A 9738-nucleotide genomic window follows, 5' to 3' on the forward strand; every position below is an offset into this window, starting at 1 on the left:
CAAAGTAGCGGGATACAAGATTAATGCACATAAGTCAGTAATGTTTCTATATGCTAGAAATGAACAAACTGAAGAGACACTCAAGAAAAAGATACCATTTTCAATAGCAACTAAAAAAATCAAGTACCTAGGAATAAACTTAACCAAAGATGTAAAAGACCTATACAAAGAAAACTACAATAACTCTACTAAAAGAAATAGAAGGGGACCTTAAAAGATGGAAAAATATTCCATGTTCATGGATAGGAAGGCTAAAAGTCATTAAGATGTCAATTCTACCCAAACTCATCTACAGATTCAATGCAATCCCAATCAAAATTCCAACAACCTACTTTGCAGACTTGGAAAAGCTAGTTATCAAATTTATTTGGAAAGGGAAGATGCCTCGAATTGCTAAAGACACTCTAAAAAAGAAAAACGAAGTGGGAGGACTTACACTCCCTGACTTTGAAGCTTATTATAAAGCCACAGTTGCCAAAACAGCATGGTACTGGCACAAAGATAGACATATAGATCAATGGAATCGAATTGAGAATTCAGAGATAGACCCTCAGATCTATGGCCGACTGATCTTTGATAAGGCCCCCAAAGTCACCGAACTGAGCCATAATGGTCTTTTCAACAAATGGGGCTGGGAGAGTTGGATATCCATATCCAAAAGAATGAAAGAGGACCCCTACCTCACCCCCTACACCAAAATTAACTCAAAATGCACCAAAGAACTCAATATAAAAGAAAGTACCATAAAACTCCTAGAAGATAATGTAGGAAAACATCTTCAAGACCTTGTATTAGGCGGCCACTTCCTAGACTTTACACCCAAAGCACAAGCAACAAAAAATAGATAAATGGGAACTCCTCAAGCTTAGAAGTTTCTGCACCTCAAAGGAATTTCTCAAAAAGGTAAAGAGGCAGCCAACTCAATGGGAAAAAATTTTTGGAAACCATGTATCTGACAAAAGACTGATATCTTGCATATACAAAGAAATCCTACAACTCAATGACAATAGTACAGACAGCCCAATTATAAAATGGGCAAAAGATATGAAAAGACAGTTCTCTGAAGAGGAAATACAAATGGCCAAGAAACACATGAAAAAATGTTCAGCTTCACCAGCTATTAGAGAGATGCAAATTAAGACCACAATGAGATACCATCTAACACCGGTTAGAATGGCTGCCATTAAAGAAATAGGAAACTACAAATGCTGGAGGGGATGTGGAGAAATTGGAACTCTTATTCATTGTTGGTGGGACTGTATAATGGTTCAGCCACTCTGGAAGTCAGTCTGGCAGTTCCTTAGAAAACTAGATATAGAGGTACCATTCGATCCAGCGATTGCACTTCTCCGTATATACCCAGAAGATCGGAAAGCAGTGACACGAACAGATATCTGCAAGCCAATGTTCATAGCAGCAATATTCACAATTGCCAAGAGATGGAAACAACCCAAATGTCCTTCAACAGATGAGTGGATAAATAAAATGTGGTATATACACAAGATGGAATACTACACAGCAGTAAGAAGGAACGATCTGGTGAAACATATGACAACATGGATGAACCTTGAAGACATAATGCTGAGCGAAATAAGCCAGGCACAAAAAGAGAAATATTATATGCTACCACTAATGTGAACTTTGAAAAATGTAAAACAAATGGTTTATAATGTAGAATGTAGGGGAACTAGCAGTAGAGAGCAATTAAGGAAGGGGGAACAATAATCCAAGAAGAACAGATAAGCTATTTAACGTTCTGGGGATGCCCAGAAATGACTATGGTCTGTTAATTTCTGATGGATATAGTAGGAACAAGTTCACAGAAATGTTGCTATATTAGGTAACTTTCTTGGGGTAAAGTAGGAACATGTTGGAAGTTAAGCAGTTATCTTAGGTTAGTTGTCTTTTTCTTACCCCCTTGTTATGGTCTCTTTGAAATGTTCTTTTATTGTATGTTTGTTTTCTTTTTAACTTTTTTTTTTCATACAGTTGATTTAAAAAAGAAGGGAAAGTTAAAAAAAAAAAAAGAAAGAAAAGAAAAACAAGGAAAAAAAAAAAAGATGTGGTGCCCCCTTGAGGAGCCTGTGGAGAATGCAGGGGTATTCGCCTACCCCACCTCCATGGTTGCTAACATGACCACAGACATAGGGGACTGGTGGTTTGATGGGTTGAGCCCTCTACCATAAGTTTTACCCTTGGGGAGGCGGTTGCTGCAAAGGAGAGGCTAGGCTTCCCTATATTTGTGCCTAAGAGTCTCCTCCTGAATGCCTCTTTGTTGCTCAGATGTGGCCCTCTCTCTCTGGCTAAGCCAACTTGAAAGGTGAAATCACTGCCCTCCCCCCTACGTGGGATCAGACACCCTGGGGAGTGAATCTCCCTGGCAACGTGGAATATGACTCCCGGGGAGGAATTTAGACCCGGCATCGTGGGACGGAGAACATCATCTTGACCAAGAGGGGGATGTGAAAGGAAGTGAGGTAGGCTTCAGTGGCAGAGAGATTCTAAAACGAGCCGAGAGATCACTCTGGTGGGCACTCTTACGCACACTTTAGACAATCCTTTTTAGGTTCTAAAGAATTGGGGTAGCTGGTGGTGGATGCCTGAAACTATCAAACTACAACCCAGAACCCATGAATCTCGAAGACAGTTGTATAAAAATGTAGCTTATGAGGGGTGGCGGTGGGATTGGGAAAGCCATAAGGACCAAACTCCAGTTTGTCTAGTTTATGGATGGATGTGTAGAAAAGTAGGGGAAGGAAACAAACAGACAAAGGTACCCAGTGTTCTTTTTTACTTCAATTGCTCTTTTTCACTCTAATTATTATTCTTGTTATTTTTGTGTGTGTGCTAATGAAGGTGTCAGGGATTGATTTAGGTGATGAATGTACAACTATGTAATGGTACTGTAAACAATCGAAAGTACAATTTGTTGTGTATGACTGCGTGGTATGTGAATATATCTCAATAAAATGATGATTAAAAAAAAAAAAGACATAATGCTGAGCAAAATAAGCCAGGCACAAAAAGAGACATAATGTATGTTACCACTAATGTGAATTCTGTGAAAAATGTACAATGTTTTATACTGTAGAATGTAGGGGACCTAGAGATACCAATTAGTGGAGGGGGAATGATAATCTAATAAGAACAGATAAACTATGGAGGGTAATCTCAATGTTATGGGAATGCTCAGGAATGATTATGGTTTGTAAACTTTCTTGGATATAGTAAGATCATGTTGGAAGCAATAGAGTTATTTTAGGTTTTTTTTTCTCTTATTCCTTTGTTTTCTTAGGGGTTGTTAATTTTCTTGGGGTATGGTAGGAACATGTTGGAAGCAATGTAGTTATTTTAGATTATTTGTTTTTCTTACTCCTCTGTTTGGACATGGTTTATTAATTTTCTTGGGGTATGGTAGGAACATATTGGAAGCAAAGTAATTATTTTAGGTTATTTGTTTTCCTTAATCCATTGCTTTGTTTGAAATGTTGTGGGGTTTTTTGGTTGTTGTTTGCCTGTTTGTTTTTAATTTTTTGATAAACAAAGTTAAAAAATTGAAAAAAAAATCAGTAGAAAAATGGGAGTAAAAACTAAATGACAAATAGGGTGGGATGGGGGGATGGTTTGGGTATTCTCTTTTCACTTTTATTTTTTATTCTTATTCTGATTTTTTCTGATGTAAGGAAAATGTTCAGAAATAGATTGTGGTGATGAACGCATAACTATATGATCATACTGTGAACAGTTGATTGTATACCATGGATGACTGTATGGTTTGTGAATATATTTCAATAAAACTGAATTAAAAAAAATAAAAATAAAATGACTCCTTTTTACAGAATGAAAAGCAAGAATATGTAATACAATGCCTGTGTAGACATGGAAGGTTGTGAAGAGTTTGTAGAGATAAATTTTATTCATTGTGATCAAGGCTGAATAGCATTTGATAAGCTTATTTATAATATTTTAAGAGCCTTTTTATCAAACTCTGTATTCATGCAAAACTGAAACTTGGTTTTCTCTGTTAAAATAAAATTTTCTTGGTTTATTAAAAAAAAATGTATTACAAGTACAAAAAGTATGAAATTTAATGAAAATAACAAGTGAGTGGCAATGGCAGTCATCTGGCCATATGTGTGGTATGGCAAGCTATAGCAGACTGTCTCAAGAAAGACAGGGAAATCTGCAAGTTAAAGGAAAAGTTACAGTTAGTAAAAATAAGCAGACTTCCCCCTCTGCTTTAATATCACAACTTCCAGAGCAATTAGATAAGAGAAATAATGATGTAGATGTGCCGGCCTGTCTGTTTTTAAAATTAAGAAGTCAGAAAAAGGACCTGGCCAAAGGAGTCCTAGCAAAAACCTGAAATTGCTGGGAGGACATCAAAAGTAACTAATACAGTTTAAAAATCAGCTAAAGTGCAAATTGTCAAACCAGTATCACAGGATAATATCTCTACTGAGGAATATGATAATGAGAATTTTGATTCCCTCTCTATGGAGATCAGACAGCTGAGGAGCCTAGTTGCCCTCATATACCAACTAATGATTTTTGTTCTGATGGTGAAGAACCAGTTACTCCTTCTGATACAGAAGCATATTTAACAGAATTTCACCCCAAAACTCTCAAGTACAATTTCCAAATAATAGAAAGTAAAAAATCTTGCTATAATAACTGGGACAAATGATTCATATCCTTCAAGTCTTATATTAGAAGTTTGTACTTCAGGAGAAGCTAAACAGTTGAAAGCTGTGAATATTTTCAGAAAAGCCAAAAGCCCCTGTCAACTCTATTAGATAAAAAATCATGTAAGCATCTTGTACTCTGTGTAAAAAAAAAAAAAAAGGAAAGAAAAGAAAACAGAATAGGGCTGTCACTGTTATTTTAATCATAAATAAATCATAAGTAATGTAACAAGGCAAATGCAGTCTTAATCAAATGTATACTTATCAACATGATGCAATGGTTAAACTAATTATAAAATGAAATTAAAAAAACTATACTAATAAGTTAAATATAAGTAAAAATAATCTCTTCTAAATTATAGTTTTTATATAAGTAAAATATGTGTTTTATTGCTCTTACAGAAGTCACAGCTTAATTAGTAGACATATTTTCAATAAAGTTTTGCAGACATTCAAGTTTAAGTTTGAATCTCTGATAACACTGTGAATACCCTCCTTTAGTTTTGACTCACCAGTAGTTCACCACCTGTATGTCATCACTCATGGTTCAAAAATATAGAATATGACTTAAAATAAAATACCCTAAATCAAGGTTCTATAAATACTCTATAACTTAGGAGGGGTCTTCTAATCCAATATCCACCTAGATCCTAAAGGGACAGAAGTCCTTAGGCTTGGTAATGTATCAATTTATTCTTGCATTGTAAACTTTTTCCTTTTACCTTCAGTGATATGTGTTAAATTTGAATTCTTGTATTAAACACTCTTTACTTTTAAATTATTGTTTGCCCCTATACTCTTATTTATATGGGAGGTTACTTAATGAAACCCAAACTGGCTGAACCACAACCTGATAAGGCTCAAGCCTTTTCTAATGGAAACCATACATTTGAGGTGTAACAAACAAACCCATAACACTAGCACAAAGTCCCTTTAACAGCCTTGTTTGGTCAGTAAATAAAAATATTATATTAGATGAAACTTTGTGAATGTACAAAAATATTATTTTTTTTCTAAGCTATCCATGTCTCAAATAGATGTATCCATCAGTTACTTGGTAATCACTGTGGGAAACATAGAGTATATGGAGAAAACTTAGTGTCTCCACTTCAACTTGTCACCAAACCTCAAATGTTTAACAGTATTAAGTTGGCACACTACATTAAAAGAATAAGAGGATACTTTGCAGGGTAACTAAATTGGGAAAACTGCTCCTAGTAACCACAAAGCAAAGGCTTTAGCCCATATCCTCCTAATATGCCCCAAACCTGCTGAGAAGGCTGCCTTATGATACATAAAATGATGGGCATAGAGGAGCAGCCTTGGGATGGCAAATTGCAAAAACATTAAGAATCCCTCTCAAATACTCTGATTTAATAATTGTTATATAAGATTGTGAAGATTATTCCTGGCTTCACCCTTGTTCAGTACCCTATAGTAATAAACATGCACATAGAGCCAATATGCCTGCAAAAAATTTTTTTTAAATGAGAAAACAAAATGCTATCATTAATTTCAAAATTCATGCAAAGTTAAATCGTGTGTGTGTGTGTGTGCGTTTAGGGCGAACAATGTAACACCTATACATTCCATTATATCTTGTCAAAAGATTGTTTATTAATGTCCCAAGATGCATTAACTAAAGTGTTTTAAATATTTAGCATTATTCTAACAAGTTTAGTTCTAATGGTAATTGTATATTGTAGGCTGTTTGCTTGAAAACAATTTCCAAAATCATTTTGATAACTTTTAATATGAAATATAAAAAAAAGTGCTTTTATTAAAAAATGCTTCCTTGGGTTATTAAGGTATAATTTTTTAGTAAGAGGTTATAAAAATGTTTTCCTGAATAAACAATATAAAAGGCAGAAAATCTGTTTTATCAAAATAACTTCTTGCACTTTATGTTAACTTTATCATGTCCTTGTTTGTTTAAAAATATTGTCTTCTCACTTTTAAAAGAGCTAAGACTTTTCCTTACCTTTAGTTAAAAAAACATGAAGTACCAAAAATTGTCCCGGTCCGCGGGACGTTCAACGGAGGCTCCGAGTCCTGTGAGGGAGGAATGGTATGGGATAAGAGACACGAGGAATGACAGCAAGACAGGTTTCTGATCAAGCTGCAAAATTTTATTGAAGAGGCAGAGCATATATACTCTAGGAGACGGGGAAGTGGCTAGCAAGGGCTCGTGGCGGTCCAGGATTGGTGGCTGCTGTTGCTAGGGCGGATGGCAGATGTAGGGTTAGCATTTTTGGCGCGAACTAGCACTTTTGGCGCGAACTACTTCCGTAAAGAAGGCTGAGGGTAACTTAAGCTATTGTTGTATCAGCCCTGGCGGCCATGTTGCACATCTCCAGCATAGCTGAAGGTGGACTTCATGCATGCTACCTTAATCACCCTCTACAAAAAATACATTAAATTCATGTAATATGTTATAAGTTGCAGAAGAAATGTTTAGAAAATGTTATAAAAATTAAAAACTTCAAATCATCTTTTAATTACTGATCTGCATATCAAACAATATAGTACTCCTAGTTATGACTTTAGTTATTTTTTAAAGTGTTATATGTCACGAAAACAGCCAAATTTCCTTGTGAGTTACATTGTTTTACTCTGATGCTTCTCTGAAAGTGCTTGCAGTTAGCTTCATCTTGAACAACAAAAAAGACTTAAAAAGAAGCAAGGCAAGTATATAAATTATGTTCTATACATTATCTAACATAACCCTAATGAAAATGTGGAGAAAAAAATTAGACCTCTGTTTTAATTGAAGTGCTTGCATGTTTAAATCAGGCTCCTGGTACTGTGCCTGCATGCTCTCCCCCCATTGGAGATATTGGTGAGACTCATTTCTGTGGTCCCTAGAACTATAAGGGGGTCAACCACATCACATGGACATGCTCCAGAAGTAAATGGACACATGCTGTTACTGCAAACACCTTTTACTACAGACACCTTTGCCTCTGCCTAAAAGAAAAGACTCAGTTGCTTTGGCTCTTCAGTGGGCACTGCCTCCAGACTGGCTCTGCTGCATAGTGCTGGGGAGCACTGTAAGAAGGTCCAATGGAACCCTGGAGCCTACCATCCTGTTTCCCAGAGGACCAACGAAGCTGCACTACAACTGTACAAAAACATACCTCCCAGAGCTATAATTGCCAGTGTGATGTGTTTGAAACCTAAAAACATAATTAACACTAAGGCCTGCTCCTATGGGGGGACAGCATGTATGGTATTGTAAGCTTATCACCCAATGCAGCTCAGGAAAAAACTTGAGCATTCATTAGCATTAAGTGGGGCACATATATACCAAATGAATATAACAATATCTCTTCAATATTAAATCATATGCAGGATAATAGTAATCATGTTAAAATTGTAGCAAACAGGATGCATTTTCTGAGTGGTCAATGAATTTACTATGAAATGGAGAATAATTCTTATTGGCATGGTTTTATTCTGCTTGTCATTTGTTTGCCTTGTTGATGCCTGTGTTGTATCTGTAGGTTTATGTCCAGGGCATCTTCCAGATTATAAACAACCTCTTCACTCTTGCTCAGCAGGAAGCAGTTACAAGAAGAAAGACCTCCTCCCCCTTTCCTTTTTATAGAAGATGCTCACAAGATACCATTTCTTAAGAATAAGAAAATGTCTTATAAAAAGGGGGGATTAATAGCTGGATAAGTAGAAAATATTCATGTAATTCTTTAGGTGGAAAATGTTTAGTATAGTCTTCAATAGCCAGTAGGAGGAAAAAACTGTTTATTAAGATCACATCATTCAAGCAGCCTTGAGTTATTCTGACCATGAAAAGCCCTTGTTAAAATAACTTGCTGTTGTTCAAATTTCAACAACAAAAATACTTGCTGTCTGCTCCCAGGAAATTTCCCAGCATTGCCCACAAGAGGAAACCACCATATGGTTTGATAAAGAACTGCCTTTTGAAAAACAAACCTGAATGAGGGGAGGACTTCAGGACTTCAAGATAACAAGAAGATGCTGACAGAACAGCTTTCTCTCTTCTATTGTTTTTTCCTTTCTGCTTTCTTCTGGCTCCTGGCCATTTCTTTCTGTGTTTGGAGTTATAAAAGCCCAACCAATTCTTCTCACTCTGAACTGGGCTTGAAAGGTTTTTTCTTTCCTCCAGTTCCTGGTTGATGTATCTTCAATAAACTCACCTTCTCACCAAAGAAAGAGGCTTGTTTCTCTGTTTGATGTGGGATCAGGTGGGCCTGACTACCTGGAACCATGTTTTCTACCAGTAACAGTGCTGCTGGGAGGTCACAGGGAGAGTCACATGACACCATGGAGAACACTCTGCTCAACATCCCTGGAGCCACTGAGAAAGAAAGAAACAGCTTCTGGAGCCAGACTAGAATTATTACATGTGGCGAGAAGGAGGACAGGCACCTTATCTGAGGAGGAGCTCACTTGGGACCTGGTGGGTCCAGCTGACCAGGGAGAAGCTCTCAGATCACACGTGTCTGTGAGTCATGATCAGACCTTGGGCTGGGCATGGGGCTGTGGGTCAACCACCTCCTTCCTCACCCATCATCTCTTGGAAGGGATAATTTTTCCTGAGAAGCAATTTTCTAACTATATACATATGGTCAGGATAGAAGATATTAGCAATGTATAAAATTAATATTTGAGTGAATGAAAAGGAAAACATTTTCACATCCAGTGGTCCCAGGAAAGTCAAGTGCTGGCTGAAGGAGTGTCAATAGAAGTCACCCATCTAAGGGAGACTGGGACACAAGCAGGGACAGGGTAACTGCCTCAGGCTGGAGGATCTGGGGAGGTTTTTATCTCACTTCCCTGTGCATCTGGACCACTGTGTAAGTCTTAGAACCCTCATGCCCCACACAGCAGTAATAGTCAGCCTCGTCCTCAGGCTGCAGCCCAGAGATGCGCAGAACACCTGAGTTTGTTGAGGCATCTTTGTCTCCAGAGAAGCGACTGGGGACCCTGGCACCCTGGTTCTTGTCTGAGTCAGACTTGAATGCCAGGAGATAACAGGGAGGGCTCCCTGGCTTCTGCTGTAACCAGCATATCC

Source organism: Choloepus didactylus, chromosome 23 (genome assembly GCF_015220235.1).
Source record: "Choloepus didactylus isolate mChoDid1 chromosome 23, mChoDid1.pri, whole genome shotgun sequence".
Lineage (NCBI taxonomy): Eukaryota > Metazoa > Chordata > Mammalia > Pilosa > Megalonychidae > Choloepus > Choloepus didactylus.